This window comes from Pseudophryne corroboree, chromosome 1, assembly GCF_028390025.1.
Source record: "Pseudophryne corroboree isolate aPseCor3 chromosome 1, aPseCor3.hap2, whole genome shotgun sequence".
Classification (NCBI taxonomy): Eukaryota; Metazoa; Chordata; class Amphibia; order Anura; family Myobatrachidae; genus Pseudophryne; species Pseudophryne corroboree.
The window spans coordinates 848,818,479-848,836,741 of NC_086444.1; the positions used below are offsets into that span (position 1 = coordinate 848,818,479).

Genomic DNA, 18,263 nt, shown 5'->3' on the forward strand with positions numbered 1-18,263 from the left:
CCCAGTAGATGTGCCCCTGTAGTTATGCCCCAGTAGATGTGACCTCTGTAGTTATGCCCCAGTACGTGTGCCCCCTGTAGTTATGCCCTCAGCAGATGTGACCCCATTAGTTATGCCCCCAGCAGATGTGCCTCCATTAGTTATGCCCCCAGCAGATGTGCCCCCATTAGTTATGCCCCCAGCAGATGTGCCCCCATTAGTTATGCTTCCAGCAGATGTGCTCCTGTAGTTATACCCCCAGCAGATGTGCCCCATAGTAGCGCCGCTTAAACACACACATACACACAAAAAAAAAAAAAACACTATACTCACCAGCCCCACTCCTGCTTCCGGACCACGCTGCCCTCCATCTGACCGCCCGCTCCTCAGAACTATGGGAGAGATGTCATGAAGTCTCTCCCATAGCGCTGCCCAGCCACACACTGCCTGAGCTGGAAGCCAGAGGTCAGGATTGAGCTTCGGCCTCCGGCAGCCACTGAGGGGAAGGAGCCAGGTGCCCGCTGATAGCACAATCTCAGCGGGCGCCCGACATCTATGTCCCCAGGCGTGATGCCCCCTATGCAATGCCCACAATCTCAGCGGGCGCCCGACATCACCCTCTTTGGGTTAGGTGAGCCAGAAGAGGCGGAACTGGTTACATCTCCAAATGGAAATGACGGAACGCGGTTCCGCCCCGTTCCGGCTCACTTTAACCTCTGGGCCCTGGGAAACCAGAGATATCTGACAAAGAGTGGTCTCCATCAATGTCGGTTAATTGCTTTTCCTCCCAGCCAGATATCTCGGGTTCTGTCTGACTAAAGGCCCCCATCTACTAGTGCGATATGTGCGCTTTTATGTAATTGAGAAGAATTGCTGAGACAGATTGCATGAAAAGTGTCACATCGCATGTCCTTTTTGTGCGATTGCAATGTGAGGTGCATTTACATTTGCCTCAAATTGCAGTCGCAGATCACACAGGCTGACCATAATATTAATCTCAATTGCACAGAAATAGGTTTAATAACGTTAGACCGCATAAGATAAATCACATGTAAAAAAAACAAAACCTCAAGTAGCATATCGCAATCGCAGGGCTCCCGGGAAGCTGCCGGCCAGATTGCAGGAAAAAGGATCCAACTCATTGCTGAGATAAAACTCGCTAGTGGATGGGGGCCTTTAGAGTATTTCTGAGGGTATACTCCAAATGCTGGGACTTTCTACTGTCAGTGGACACTGGCAGCTTGTCTCTAGTATGCCCAGAACCAGAGGTAACAGCCTTCTAGCAGCTGGTCCCTGCTCCAGATCCACACGCCTGGTATGCAGTTTTTATATTTTCATCGGTGGATTGCTCTGGCTTCTGAACTCTGTTCCCCAAGTCCCCAGTACCTCCTGAAAGATGGGACTCTCTGTTTTTTTTTTCTTCCTTAGAAAGCTGAGAAATCTATTTCCAGGAACTAAAGATATCTGCAGTCTAGCAAGCTGCCCTCCCACCGCAAAATGATGAATATTAAGCCCACGCTTGAAGTCATACCAGAGCCCCTTCATTCAGCACAATGCACACTTCTACTGTTTAGTGTTCTCCTTCCCTATCTCCCACCATCTGTGCAATAAAGGAGTAAGTAGCAGAAATTACTGTTCCAGGTCCTATATGCTGAGTGAAAGTTAGAACACCCCCTACCGCCCAAGGGACATGAAAGCAGTCGCTGATAGCACTCTCCACCCCATTGAAAGCCACGCTGGGCTCCGGTAAAGGCCTGGGGGCGTGGTTTATTAAGTGGGCGTGACTATGTCCTTTAGTACAAAAATCTGTGAATAATAAAATAATTGCTGGGCCGCTTAGCGGCCCCACGTGCTCCACAAGGGGGGAACCATTTTAACAAAAGGGGGCACCATTTTTAACATAGGTGGGCAAGGGGGAAGGCACCCGCTACCTACCTTACTTGATTTGGAAGCGGATCCCTCCTCCCCGGCCAGCTCCATCTTACCAGTGATATTTGGGAAGATGACGCTGACACTAGAGAGCAAAGACTTTCTATGCTTTCTATGTGCGGTGCCATATTCCCGAAGATTTCACCAGGTGGATGGTGCCACCGGCAGCCGTCCGGCCTGTACAGTTATCCTTGGGGGATGGTTTGCGGACCTGGGCCCCCACGGGCCCCTCCAGCAGCTCGAGCCCGGGTAATGTGTACCTGCTCCCCCTGCCTCTCTGCACCACTGGCTGGAGGATGGGTAGGGTGCATTGCTTTGCCCAGGGGCCTACACTGCTGTTAAGATGACCCTGCTGAGAGACACAGAAATAAAGGGGACAGACTGAGAGTAGCAGATTTAGATGATGTGGTGCTGAGAGACTCGGGGGAGATGATGGCATGGCTGAGAATCACAGGGGCGAACAAGATAGTGTGGCTGAGAGATGCAGGGGGAAGATGATGGTGTGTCTGGGAGACACAGGGGGTAAAAGTGACACATGTGGCATGCATCTGGTTGAATCTCTGTTGTATGATGAGGACTTTGGTTATATTCCTACACAAACAGGCATCTTCCAGACCATGTGATATCCTACCTGGAAAGTGACTACCAACTGAAGATGCTGTCTGACCAGGGAGGATACATTTCTTTAGAAGTTCCCCATTGTGAGAAACCATCATATAGGTAAGGTACATTTGGAATGGAAAGGACTGTTCCCAAAGTGTTGACATGCCACCTTTTTCAGTGGCCACACCCATTGTGGCATGTGTCCACGCCCTTTTTTGGCACACTTTACTACTAAGTATGGTGGTAATCATGCTGAAACTGCTATTTCCACATGACTACTGGGGCTGAAGTTCTTGATAAATAGGCCCCTGGATGAGGTAACTTTAGACATGGGGTAATCTGCCAAATTGAACTCAATGGAGCATTTTGGAATGAGTTTGGAGAAACAAATATTTTACCTTCAAAATCAGGTCAGGAGAGGTAGGCTGAGATTTAAAAATTAATATTACTTAAGTATTAAGTAAAGATAAAGTGAACCCAAAGAGATGTACTAATGGGTCATTTAGCCTTCTCAATTTACAGTACTGTGAAAAAGTTTTAGGCACGTGTGGCAAAAATGCTGCAAAGTAAGAATGCTTTCAAAAATAGAAGTGTTAATAGTTTATTTTTATCAATTAACAAAATGCAAAGTGAATGAACAGAAGAGAAAACCAAATCAAATCAATATTTTGTGTAACCACCCTTTGCCTTCACAACAGCATCAATTCTAGGTACACTTGCACACAGTTTTTGAAGGAACTTGGCAGGGAGGTTGTCCTAAACATCTTGGAGAACTAACCACAGATCTTCTGTGGATATAGGCTTGCTCAAATCCTTCTGTCTCTTCATGTAATCCCAGACAAACTCGAAGATGTTGAGATCAAGGCTCTGTGGTGCCATTATCATGAGTTCCAGGACTCCTTGTTCTTGTTTATGCTGAAGATAGTTCTTAATGACATTGGCTGTATGTTTTGGGACGTTGTCCTTCTGTGGAATAAATTTGGAGCAAATCAGACGCCTTCCTGATGGTATTACATGATGGATAAGTATTTGCCTGTATTTCTGAGCATTGAGGACCATTAATACTGACCAAATCCCAAACTCCATTTGCTGAAATGCAGCCTTCTTGGTTTTATTTCTAATGACAATCCTGTTTCACGAGAAAATGACATACACATTTCTAACAGAAAAGTTCAACTGTTTTATTCACGTACACTGTTACACAACGCACCCTGCGGCAGTGCTAATTAAGTATAGAAGCATACAAGTTATACAGTATGCAAAGGCGTAGACTTACGGTATGCCAGTTTATTCTATAGAACTAACTTAGTAAGCAGAGACAGCTTTAGACAGTTTGATAAACCGATGTCTTAGAATAACCCGAAATGTTCCCCACAGGAGGTTTTTATCACCTTGATAGATCTAGGCCAGACGGCTCTGCAGTTGCACCTCTTCGCTGTCTTGCTGTACTATCTACTTAATCATTCATATAGCATGGTTTACTTAAGAACATTCAATATTAAGAAATCTACATCTGGATAAAGTAAAATGAATACATATGTTTTCCTCAGGTTATTCTGCTACTTTTTCCTCATTACACATTGGCACATTAGCAATTCAGTTTTCATATCAAAGTTTTCCGACTTCTGAATCTACTGATACGATATGTATTTTGGATTCACTGGAACTTTAAATATCCCTGCCTGATGCATAATTCATTGCAATCACATTTACCATCAGTGCTTAATTTCCAAGGACAGTTGCTGTTTTTAAAGAGGAATATATATGCAGACGAGCTTGTATATCGATGTATTAAAACCCAAAATGACATCAGTGAAATGGCATGGCTGGGACAGGATATTCTGCATACAAAACACAAGATATGTTGTACTGTAATCTTTGTCAGGTCCCGGAGCAAGGGCCCAGGGACCAGAACCGGCCCTAGCCAATTTGATGTTATAGGCAAAATTTTGTCTGGTGTCCCCTAGCACCACCGCTAGTTCTGCATTTGATCCAGCAACACTCAGGCACTGGGGCCCACCGGGTGGTTACCCTGTGGGCCAGTTCAACCCTACATAATGCCACACAGTAATGCCCATAATACACATAATTCCACACATAATGCACCTAACACATATGCCCCACATTAGTAATGCCCATAATACACATAATGCCAAACAGTAATGCACCTTACACATATGCCCCACATCAGTAATGCCCATAATACACATAATTCCACACAATAATGCACCTGACACATATGCCCCACATCACAGTGGCGTAACTACTGCCCCCGCAGCCCCCGCGGTGGCTTGGGGGCGCAGGGCTGCGGGGGCGCCGCCACTGATTTAGGGCAGATTGACATGCGGACGAGCGTCCGCATGTCAATCTGCGGTCTCCTCTCCCTCCTTCCCTCCGCTGCTGTGATGGAGGGACACGGAGGGCACAGCGCGCGCCTCTCCTGTTTCCCTCCTGGGTCTCCGGCGGGTCTAATAAATTAAGTGCCATTCGAGAGCTCTGATTTGCTCACGAACCGGCACTTCCTTTAACAGACCCGCCGGAGACGCAGGAGGAACACAGGAGAGGCGTGCGCTGTGCCCTCCGTGTCCCTCCATCACAAAACAGCGGGGGAGTGCGGGGAAGGGGGGGGATTTAACTGGCACTGGGGGAGCATATTCGGCACAGGGGGAGGGGGAGCACTTTGGGGGGCATATGTGGCACTGAGGGGGCATATGTGGCACTGGGGGGTATATGTGTACCTGGCACATGGGGGGAGCTATATTTGGCACTGGGGGCATGTGAGTACCTGGCACTGTGGGGGAATATCTGGCACTGGGGGCATATGTGGCACTGGGGGGGTATATGTGTACCTGGCACATGGGGGGGGGGCTATATTTGGCACTGGGGGCATGTGAGTACCTGGCACTGTGGAGAAATATCTGGCACTGGGGGCATATGTGGCACTGGGGGGGTATATGTGTACCTGGCACATGGGGAGGGCTATATTTGGCACAGGGGGCATGTGAGTACCTGGCACTGTGGGGGAATATCTGGCACTGGGGGCATATGTGGCACTGGGAGCACAGCCCTAGCAACAAGCACTACCCCCTAGCAACGAGCATGACACCCAGTGCATGAAACCCCTGGCAACGAGCATGACACCCAGTGCATGTAACCCCTGGCAACGAGCATGACACCCTGAGCATGAAAACCCCTGGCACCATGCATGGAACCAAGAGCATGAAACCCCTGGCAATGAGCAGGTAATTTAAAAGTAATTAGAAGCCTTACTGTAGGACTTAATGTGTAATGGGCATTACGGTGTGTGGCATAATGTATCACGGACATTGCGGGGTGTGTCATAATGTGTCACAGGCATTACGGTGAGTGGCATACTATATCACGGGCATTGTGGTATGTGGTATAATGTCTCCGGGGCATTGCAGTGTGGCATAATATATAACGGGCATTGCGGTGTGTGGCATAAGGTATAACGGGCATTGTGGTATGTGTCACAGGCATTACGGTGTATGGTATACTATATCACGGGCATTGTGATATGTGGTATAATATCTCAGGGTCATTGCAGTGTGTGGCATAATGTATCACGGACATTGCGGTGTGTGTCATAATGTGTCAGGCATTACGGTGTGTTGTATACTATATCACGGGCATTGTGGTATGTGGTATAATGTCTCAGGATCATTGCGGTGTGTGTCATAATGTGTCACAGACATTGTATGTGCTATAATGTATCAGGGGCATTGCAGTGTGTAGCATAATGTATAACGGGCATTGCGATTCCTGTCATAATGTGTCACAGGCATTACGGTGTGTGGCATAATGTGTCGGGGGCATTACGGTGTGTGCATATTGTGTCATGTGCATTATTGTGTGTGGCATAATGTCTAAGGGCCATTGCAGTATGTGGCATAATGTATACTGGGCATTACTATAAGGAGGAAAAATGACAAATAATGGCCCTCATTCCAAGTTGTTCGCTCGCTAGCTGCTTTTAGCAGCATTGCACACGCTAAGCCGACGCCCTTTGGGAGTGTATCTTAGCATAGCAGAATTGCGAACGAAAGATTAGCAGAATTGCGAATAGAAATTTCTTAGCAGTTTCTGAGTAGCTCGAGACTTACTCAGCCATTGCGATCAGTTCAGTCAGTTTCGTTCCTGGTTTGACGTCACAAACACACCCAGCGTTCGCCCAGACACTCCCCCGTTTCTTCAGACACTCCCGCGTTTTTCCCAGAAACGCCAGCATTTTTTCGCACACGCCCTGAAAACGGCAAGTTTCCGCCCAGAAACACCCACTTCCTGTCAATCACAGTACGATCACCAGAACGATGAAAAAACCTCGTTATGCCGTGAGTAAAATACCTAACTTTTGTGTAAAATAACTAAGCACATGCGCTCTGCAAACCTTGCGCATGCGCAGTAAGCGACTAATCGCAATATAGCGAAAATCGGCAACGAGCGAACAACTCGGAATGACCCCCATGAATCAGGATTATTTTTCTTTCCTGTGGTGGCTAACGTCTGGGCGTGCAGGTTGCAAAACTGGGGTATAAGGTAGTCTTTTCCTGCAATGCCACGCTCCTTTATGCGAAGCCACGCCCATTTCAATGAAGCCACGCCCCTTTTTGTGGCGCGCGCATGTTTATCCCTTTACTAGTGCCAATTATGGGGGATGGGGGGGGGGGGGGCGCGAAGAATTTTTTTGGCTTGGGGAAAATTTCTAGTTACGCCACTGCCACATCAGTAATGCTAGTAGCTTTTTTTTATTAAACTTATGACTGCGTTTTGTGATATGAAGGTGGCAGGATGGGTGGGTGCGTGCCTGCGCTCGCACCCGTTAAAGGGGCACCTGTGCAAGGGATGTGACCTCACTGGGTATACCATCCTTTGCAAGCCTCACCCTTTATTTTCGCTTGCTAGTTGGAAACAGATAGCAGCAATGTCCAGATACAGCCACACTTGCTGGTTATACAAAAAGACCAGTATCAAACATGTAGCAACTGTCCATTCTCTTCACTGTTCAGTGTGTTTGCTGGTGTCTGTTACTCCCGGCAACTGCATGCCCAGTCTGACATATCCGAATGTCACGCTGCACTGAAGTTTCATATAGAAATAGCGCAATGCAACTTACTGACCACGTTACAGTACTGGGTGGCAGGGGAATTTTACGGCATGGACTGACTAGAAAATAAAGTGTGGGGAGAAAACTGCCCATGTTATGTCCCTGCAGACACCTGGGGTTTGCATAGGATGAAGGGACACACACAGGATCGCAGGGTTCCCCTCCCCCATGTGCACAAGCAGTATAGGTGATGTCAGATTTATGTGAAGCAGTCTTCAAAAATAAACATGTGGTATAATAAGGAGCCATCCAGTAATAACCTTATATAGTCAGTGAAAATGTCACATGTCCAGAAATTGCAGTTACCAAGCTTCTGCTGTCTCTCACAAGTCAGGGGCATTCAAGCATGTCGGAGGGAGTTTAACAAACTTTAAGGGACAGTGTGCATTCTATTTGACAAATGTAAACAGCAGTGTATACAAGTACTGATTGAATACATTTGGAAAGGAACAGTTAGTTTGCAGACTGTCCCTCCCAGCATGAGATACTGCAGGGACATGCTTGGATGCCCTAGGAAAATGCCTAGCCTGCCTATAGCTAAGGCCGTCTCTGCCAGGGACCTCCTCGCTGGAGCACCCCCGGCTCTTCACCCACCCCCTCACTCTCCCTGGCTGGAGCATACTGCCGGTGTGTCCTACCTGTCTACTGCCGCTGGCGACTGTAATATATACATCATGCAGGAGACTGCTGCTACTTAGCATCAGCAGCCTCCCTGGACCGGTTCTGGTATGAATGGTCACCTGTGTTAAGGTCGACATGACCAGGAACCCCAATTTGTGTACCACGTCCCGTTGCATGGCTTGCTTCGCTCACCACACTGCGGGCAAGGTGGCTCGCTCCACTACCACTGCGCTCGGCACAGATTACTATTCCCAATCGTAGTCCACATGGATGGTAAAGTATTAAAAAGTTAAAAATCTATTTTTTAAAAACAAAAGCCATGTCAACCTTTTAATGTGTTGACCTGTCACGTGTCGACCATTTTCATGTGTTGACCATTTGTCCATGTTGACCATGTCAATGTCGACCAATAGTGGTCGACCTACTGACTGTCAACCTAAGTAGGGTTGACCTGCCAAACGGATAGCCCCTAGACCCTCTGCAGCCCAGTTCAAGCTGCATGCTGTGCCGCTGCGCTGCTATATGTTACAATGACCAGCGCACTGATCGCTCTCCCTAGATCCGCCACTGGGTGAGGTGCTGTCAAAAGTGCGAGGGCCCGAGGAGTGAGGACGCAATTAGGATTAGGCAGGCAATTAGAATTAGGGTTAGGCTGGTGGTTCCCAAACTGGGTGCCTTTGCACCCAGGGGTGCTCCAGAGCACTTTCTGGGGTGCCAGGGTTTAGTGGTCCAGTACTAAGGGGCTAATTCAGTTTGGATCGCTTGTGCGATCCCCTGCGCAGTTTCCCAATTATCGGGAAACTGCGCTGGCACAGGATCCATTCTGCACACGTTCAGAGCGGGTCTGCGTGTGGCTCGCATTTTTCCGATAGCCTCAGCCTGATTGACATGGAGAGGCTGCTCGGCATTGAAAAAACAAAGGGACTGGCTAATTACGAAATCCCCGGGATTGGAAACTCCAGTCTCGGTATTGATTCATGGCCAATTTTTGCCCAAAGTCCCGGGATCCCGCTGATCCCTGGATTAGCTACCATAGTTTAGTGCCTATTCTGTTTATAAAAAGCATTCGTACAAACATGAGAATAGCTGCAAAATTGTCATTTTAAAACCAGACCTGCCTAAAGTCACCATTCTAATTTTTTCCATTAATAAAATATAAAGCACTGAATACATTAACCTGTGGTTGCACAAACTGCATATTCACCCAGTAATCCAAACCCCACTTTAGAGCCCACATGTACACAGGCTGGCCAAATCTTAACTCATACAGTATCAGACCCTCCAACATGACCCATTCCATTAGGTACAAAATGCTCTGTTCCTGGACTTCCCTATTAATTTATGATTTCCATCACCTGTGTTGAACTAGTTAACTGAGAAGAAAGGTGTTTCTTCACAGGTGATTGCAATAAGAAAATAACAGGGAAGTCCAGGAACAGAGCATTTTGTACCTAATGGAATAGGTCATGTTGGAGGGTATGCAGTATGCATCAGGGAGTTACTTGGAGCTGCCTTTGGTTGATGTCTCTTCTTTAACCCATTGGACTACAATGAGTCAATAAAAGAAGATAAAAAAAGGTAAGTATTATCAACCCCATTACAGAAACTATAGAGGGCCATTTATTGTTGCTATTAATATAGCAAAGAAAAGAAATTCCTGATAAATAGCCTGTTTTCGGTTGCCGCAATAATGTTAAAACATCGCAGAGAGAACATATCCCAGATTCTATGGGTTAACACCTGTTAATAGTGCAATTTACCGGGCAAAAAAATGGGCTCTTAGTGTGTAGCCCCAGATGTTAAAGCCCAAGGCTACGACCCTTTTTCACACCCCGTAAATTAAATTCCCTCTTAGCCTTTTTCTCATACGTCCTAGAGGATGCTGGGGACTCCGTAAGGACCATGGGGTATAGATGGGATCCGCAGGAGAGATGGGCACACTATAAGACTTTGAATGGGTGTGAACTGGCTCCTCATTCTCTATGCCCCTCCTCCAGACCTCAGTTAGATTCTTTGCCCAGGAGAGACTGGTCACACACACTAGGGGAGCTCTACTGAGTTTCTCTGGAAAGACTTTATGCTAGGTTTTTTATTTTCAGAGAGACCTGCTGGCTACAGGCTCTCTGCTTCGTGGGACTGAGGGGAGAGAAGTCAGACCTACTTCTTCTGAGTTAAGGGCTCTGCTTCTTAGGCTACTGGACACCATTAGCTCCAGAGGGTTCGATCACTTGGTGCGCCTAGCTGCTTGTTCCCGGAGCCGCGCCGTCAACCACCTCACAGAAGCCAGAAGACAGAAGCCGGGTGAGTATGGGAAGAAAAGAAGACTTCAGTGACGGCAGAAGACTTCAGGTCTCGGAGGTACCGCGCCTTTGCTCCCACACACCAACGGTTCTACAAGGGTGCAGGGCACAGGGGGGGGGGGGGGGGCGCCCTGGGCAGCAATATACCCCTTTCCTGACACTGGCAAAAGATATATACAGTGCATAGGCACTGTATAGGCACCCCTCCGCTAGTATAAATATGAATAATATTAGAGGGGCTGAAGCGCGCTGAGAGGGGGCGGGGCTTAGCCCTCACAACTTGTTACAGCGCCATTTTCTCCTCATGTCCCCGCCAAAAAGCACTGTTAGGCAGCTAACAGTGAGAAAAGAGGGGGGGCAAGGTGTTTTAGTGCAAAAAAGGAAAATATAGCACTATACAGTATAATGAGCGTGTTAGTTAATGAGTTGTAATTGTTTCTGTGTTTTCCCTGTCACATATACCCATGATAGCTTATAGTACACATGTGTCGACATGTGTGTGTGTGCTCTGCCACGAGCTGGCTATGGGAATCCCTCTGTCGGCATTGGTACTTGGGTCTGTAGATCAAGTGTCAGCAGGTCGGTAGTTGTATGCTTTTTCAAAAGTAAACACTGTATGGGTGACACAGTAGTATGTGGGTGACCTGTCGGCACCATCTGTTTTACTGGGTGTAAATTAACATGAAGTCACTTATAACCTATACCTGTATAGGGTACGGTTCCATGGGCCTGTAGCTCTAGCACAGATGTGCTTTTATTTGTGGGGGAATGATATATATATACTTCCCTCGAACCCCTCGGGGTCGTAAGAATGTTATTTTTACCTAGTTACCACTCCCTGTTGTCGACAAATACTAGGTTTTATGTCGACCATAAGGTTTCCTGGTCAGATCCACAACTTGGGCATTCAGTACATGGTCGTACACATTCAGCACACATTAATGTCACTAGGGACCCTGGGGTTCTAGACAAAATACTTATATGTATGATATATATATATATATATATATATATATATAGCTGCTGCGGGCGGATCGGCACTCACCTAGCTGGTGATTACATGCTCCGGTGCCCTCTGGAGATCCATTTCCATAGGCGACTCTGTTCCATTCAGCGGCACTCGGAGACTTGTAGAATATCATAAAACGTGCTTTAATAAGTCATGGTGACAATCTGCATACCCTGATTACGGTGAGGTCAAGAAACAAGTGATCCAAATAGTTGTTTCTCTCTGACTGTTCTTCGACACAGGGAATGGCTGTTGTTCCCAACGACATGGATGTCGGAGGTGGGTATCAGAGTAGATACTGAACGGTTGAGGTTCTGTGTTTTTTCTGTGGAAAGAGGTCTGAGGATCCAGAGTCGGATCAGATTTGCAGTGACAATCCATCAATATGTTCCGTTGATGAAGAAAACGGGGGCGGGCTAAGAGGCCTTTTCGGTGAGCAGGTCAAATGCCGGAGTGGTTTTCACGAGACCAGTTGGAAATGTGGTCCGGGTCTCACCTGCACATGCACCGGAGTATAATCCTAATGACCAGGGTATTGCTCCTGTCGTGTCTGCAAAGTCTCACCTCCTAGAGGGACGAAGGTTCGGGATCCAGGATTAGATCCTGGTGTCCATGCATGAAGATCTCCGAGGCTGAGGAGCAGTCTTTCCAAGGGAAGTGTTTCCAGAGGAAAAGGTCAAGCTGGAAAGCTTGTCTGCAATAAGTTTTCTTGAATTAAGAGCTATTTTCAACGATCATATTCTTCGTGATCGGCCCGTGTTATGTCTGTCGGACAATTTGACAGCAGTGGCGTAAGTAAGCCGCTAGGGCGGAACAAGGACCAAAGCGGCAATGGCAGAAGCCGCAAAAGTTTTCCGCTGGGCAGAAAGACAGGTAAAAATATATATTAGCAGTCTTCGTTCCGGATGTAGATGACGGAGAAATAGATTTCCTCTACAGACGCGATCTCCATCCGGGAGATATACACTCGTCATCGAGAAGTTTTCACAGAAGTGACAAGTCTTTGAGGAGTGCCTCAATTGGACAGGTTGGCGTCTCGCCTCAACGAGAGACCTCAGGGATATTGTTCCAGGTCAAGCGACACTCAAACTATAGCGGTGGATGCGCTCGTGACACCTTGGGTGTTTTCAGTCGGTCTGTGTGTCCCCTCCACTTTCCCTCTTTCTGAAGGTGATAAAAGTAAGAAGAACAAAGGTTCAGGCGATCCTCATTGTTCCGGTCTAGCCAAGGAGGGCTTGGTATCCGGTCTTCAAGTTTTACTCATAGAAGATCCCTGGCCTTTTCCTCTACGTGAGGAACTGTTACAGCAAGATCCGGGCGTGTATCAAGACTTACCGCAGCGGCATTTGATGGCGTGGTGGTTGAACGCCATATCCTAGCCCGAAAGGGTATTCCCTATGAAGTAGTTTTCCACACTTCTTCAGGCTAGAAAAGAAGTAACGGCAAAGCCTTACCACCGTATTTGGCGTAAGTATGTGTCTTGGTGTGAATCCAAGAAGGCTCCTACGGAAGACTTTCAGCTAGGTCGTTCTTCTCCATTCTTGGAAGGCAGGTGTGGAGGCAGGCCTAAAGTTAGGCTCCATTTCAGTGCTGTTTTGGCCTTATAAATTTTCTTTCAAAAAAATAATAATAGGATTTTAATACCTACCGGTAAATACTTTTCTCTTAGTCCGTAGAGGATGCTGGGGACTCCGTAAGGACCATGGGGTATAGACGGGATCCGCAGGAGACATGGGCACACTATAAGACTTTGAATGGGTGTGAACTGGCTCCTCCCTCTATGCCCCTCCTCCAGACCTCAGTTAGAAAACTGTGCCCAGGGAGACGGACATTTCGAAGAAAGAATTTATTGTTTAAACACGGTGAGTGTCATACCAGCTCACACCTTGAACATACCGCAGAACGTGGTATTCAATAGAACACCAGCCAAGGGCATGAAAAATTACACAGCCACAAGATGAGAGAATATGTAACACAACCTGTGTGTCAATCCAACCAATAAGAAGACACCGCATGCCATGGCATGAACAACGTCAGCAACAGCCTGACAGAAAAGAAACACCACAAGAGTGTAACCATAACCAATAACTGCAGACACAGTACGCACTGGGACGGGCGCCCAGCATCCTCTACGGACTAAGAGAAAAGGATTTACCGGTAGGTATTAAAATCCTATTTTCTCATACGACCTAGAGGATGCTGGGGACTCCGTAAGGACCATGGGGTTTATACCAAAGCTCCAGATCGGGCGGGAGAGTGTGGACGACTCTGCAGCACCGATTGAGCAAGCATGAGGTCCCCATCAGCCAGGGTATCAAACTTGTAGAGCTTAGCAAAAGTGTTTAAACCCGACCAAGTAGCCTCTCGGCAAAGTTGAACCGCCGAGACTCCTCGGGCATCCGCCCAAAAAGAGCCCATCTTCCTAGTAGAATGGGTCTCAACGACTTTGGTAACGGCAATCCAGCCGTAGAACGAGCACACCAAATCGTATCACAGATCTAGCGTGTAAGACTGCAGAGACGCAGGCGCCCCAATCATGCTGGGAGCATACCGGACAAACAGAGCCTCTGTTTCCCCAATCTGAGCCAAATTGGCGACATAAATATTCAAAGCCCTGACTACATCGAGAGACCTTGAATCAGCCAATGCTTAAGCAACCACAGGCATCAAATAGGCTGGTTTCTGCGAAACACAGAAACCACTTTTGGCAGAACTATTATCCGAGTTCTCAATTCTGCTCTATCCACATGGAAGATCAAACAGGGGCTCTTGTGAGACAAAGCCGCTACATCCGACATCCACCTTGCGGACGCCAAAGCCAAAAGCATGACCACTCTCCAAGAGAGAAATTTTAACACAACCTTTCATAAAGGTTCCAATCAGTGTGACACAGGAAAACGCAACACCACGTCAAGGTCCCACGGTGCCAATGGGGGCACAAATGGAGGTTGGATGTGCAGTACTCCTTTCATGAAGGTCCGAACTTCCGGAATGGTGGCCAAATTCTTTACTTGAAAGAAAATTTATAAGGCCAAAACCGCACTGAAAAGGAGCCTAACTTAAGGCCTGCATCCACACCTGTTTGCAAAGAATGGAGAAGAACGACCCAGCTGAAAGTCTTCCGTAGTAGCCTTCTTGGATTCACACCAAGACACATATTTTCTCCAAACACGTTGGTAAGGCTTTGCCGTTACTTCTTTTCTAGCCTGAAGAAGTGTGGAAATTAGTTCACTGGGAATACCCTTTCAAGCTAGGATATGGCGTTCAACCGCCACGCCGTCAAACGCAGCCGCGGTAAGTCTTGATACACGCCCGGATCTTGCTGTAACAGTTCCTCACATAGAGGAAGAGGCCAGGGATCTTCTATGAGTAAATCTTGAAGAACTGGATACCAAGTCCTCCTTGGTTAGACCGGAACAATGAGGATCGCCTGAACCTTTGTTCTTCTTACGTTTATCACCTTCAGAAGAGTGAAAGCAGAGGGGACACATAGACCGACTGAAAACACCCAAGGTGTCCCGAAGACGTCCACAGCTATAGTTTGAGTGTCGCTTGACCTGGAACAATATCCCTGAGGTCTCTCGTTGAGGCGAGACGCCAACATGTTCAATTGAGGCACTCCTCAAAGACTTGTCACTTCTGTGAAAACTTCTCGATGACGAGTGTATATCTCCCGGATGGAGATCGCGACTTCAGAGGAAATCTATTTCTCCGTCGTCTACATACGGAACGTAGACCGCTAATATCGTTTACCTGTCTTTCCGCCCAGCGGAAAACTTTTGTGGCTTCTGCCATTGCCGCTTTGGTCCTTGTTCCGCCCTAGCGGCTTACTTACGCCACTGCTGTCAAATTGTCCGACAGACATAACACGGGCCGATCACGAAGAATATGATCGTTGAAAATAGCTCTTAATTCAAGAAAACTTATTGCAGACAAGCTTTCCAGCTTGACCTTTTCCTCTGGAAATACTTCCCTTGGAAAGACTGCTCCTCAGCCTCGGAGATCTTCATGCATGGACACCAGGATCTAATCCTGGATCCCGAACCTTCGTCCCTCTAGGAGGTGAGACTGTGCAGACACGACAGGAGCGAAATCCTGGCCATTAGGATTATACTCCGGTGCATGTGCAGGTGAGACCCGGACCACATTTCCAACTGGTCTCGTGAAAACCACTCTGGCATTTGAGCTGCTCACCGAAAAGGCCTCTTAGGCCGCACCCTTTTTCTTCATCAACGGAACATATTGATGGATTGTCACTGCAAATCTGATCCGACTCAGGAACCTCAGACCTCTTTCCACAGGAAAACACAGAACCTCAGCCGTTCAGTAACTACACTGATACCCACCTCCGACATCAGCGTCGTTGGGAACAACAGCCATTTCCTGTGTCGAAGAACAGTCAGAGAGAAATAACTATTTGGAACACTTGTTTCTTGACCTCACCGTAATCAGGGGAGCATCTCAGTACAGAATAACAATGGCTCTTACTATTGAAAGAAAACCATCATATTGCCAACACTCCGGTGAGATGGCAAAGACAATCCTGGATATCAACCCAGGTAGGCTGAATGCTGAGAAAAACGCATTTAAACCCTTTTTCTACCTTTACGTGCTGGAGCTCCATGGCCTGAGAGATTCCATGCTGTAGTTCAACTTCGTAAGTAGAAGTCTTTGTTTCTGGTGGATGGGGAACTGAACCCAGGACCCCAGCTGTTGTAGTGCAGAGCACTGTACCACTAGGCTACTTGAGTGGCTATATATATATTTTTTTAACAGAGACAGCAGGACAAAGTCCTGAACCTGACGCAACTCTGGTATGGCGTTGCGTACTACCTCGCCTTCCAGAGGGGAATCAGTAAGATCTATTTGAAAAATCAGTGAGGGGAATCATCTGTAAACTCCAGTATGTCCCCCTTTGGATTCTATTATTGACCCCCAGGTCCAAGTCCATTCCCGGACTGACGGAAGAGTATTAGACGAGTTCCCACCGGTGTGGGCTTCAACCAGATAGACCCAGCGACATGCGGTGGGTGTGGTAGACACAGAAGACAATATCCGCTTCTGCGAACCTAACAAGGCAGCAGAGCTCTTACCTTTTCACCTTCCACTATCTGCACAGAAAGGGATAAAAGAACTGTATCGAAACAGTTAAAATGACTGTATCCCACAAAAGAATGCGTCACCAACCGTTGTGAGGGAATCTAACTCACGAAGGTAGAATTACCAGTGGTATTCGCCAAGAGTGACTTAACTGAGGCATCTCCAAACAGCGGTACACCGTCACAGGGAAAAAACTCCAGTATCTCTCGGAGTCAGCCTCAGCATTCCTCCGGCCACACCTACTGCAGACGCACGGCAGCCTGCCGCAATGTTATAGAGAAGAACCAACACAAGAAACATTCCCTACTCTTTTTAGGGTAATTCTATCGGATGCCTTTCCGAATACAAACATTCCCCCATGTGCATGTAATGCAAATAACGCTAAAGCATATAATTAAAATATCACTTAGCTTCCTGTGTACGATCCTTTGTGACAGGGCCCCATGTCGACCAGGAGTTGACTTTCACAGTATTCTATTCGCGACGGGAAAAGAATAAACCTTCGGACTCCTTGTGAGGATCTGAGACCAACTCGTCACGGCCGACCAAGAGCATTCACCAACAGAGCGACCAGCACATGAGAATGGAATACTTTTACTTCAGCATTCATTAGAAATCGTAATATGAATATACATAATGTAATACACATATACACACATAGCATATAAATATATATATATATCATACATATAATCGGATTGTCCGGAACCGTCGGGTCCCTAGTGACATTAATGTGTTCTGAATGTGTATGACCATGTACTGAATGCCCCAGTTATGGATCTAACAGGAAACCTTATGGTCGACAGAAAACATAGTATTCGTCGACAGTAGGGAGTAGTAACCAGGCAAAATAACATTCTTGCGACCCCGAGGGGTCCGAGGGAAGTATACATATATAATATTAATAACACTCCCCCACAAATACTACCATGTCTGTGCTCGAGCTACAGGCCCATGGAACCGTACCATACATATACATATAAATATATATACAGGTATAAGGCAGTTACAGCATGTTAATTTACACCCAGTAATAACAGTTGGTGCCAACAGGGTCACCCACCTACTACTGTGTCTCCCAAACAGTGTTTACTTTTGAAAAGCATACAACTACCGACCTGCTGACACTGCATCTACTGAATCAAGTACCAACATGCGTCGGTGATGCCGACAGGGATCCCCATAGCTGTTTATGACAGAGCACTCCCGCATGTCGACACATGTGGACTAAAAAGCTATAGTGGGTATATCTGACAGGGAACACACAGACATATATGCACAACACAATGATTGCATATCCATTTTCAAAAATAGTGCTATATATCCCTCTATATAGCACTAAAACACTGTGCCCCCCCCCCCCCCCTCGTTTGCACTATATACATGCTTTTGGCGGGGACATGGAGAAAATGGCGCTGAATCCTGTTGTGAGGGATGAGCCCCGCCCCTTCTCGGCGCGCTTCAGCCCTACTATTAATATAGCTATATATGCTGGCAGGGGTATAGATTGCTGCCCAGGGCGCCCTCCCTGCGCCCTGCACACTTGTAGAGCCGTTGGTGTGTGGGAGCAATAGCGCGCAGCGCGACCGCTGCGCAG

General features: G+C 47.2%; 1 long non-coding RNA gene across 1 annotated transcript in view; it reads right to left on the reverse strand.

The window, feature by feature from the left end:
* Nucleotides 1–3,096: 3,096 nt before the first annotated feature.
* Nucleotides 3,097–18,263, reverse strand: part of LOC134955807 (uncharacterized) — a 41,230-nt gene continuing 26,063 nt past the window's right edge. Inside the window, exon 3 of the long non-coding RNA XR_010185962.1 lies at nt 3,097–3,477. This is a non-coding gene — a long non-coding RNA (uncharacterized LOC134955807). The remainder of the gene's footprint in view (nt 3,478–18,263) is intronic.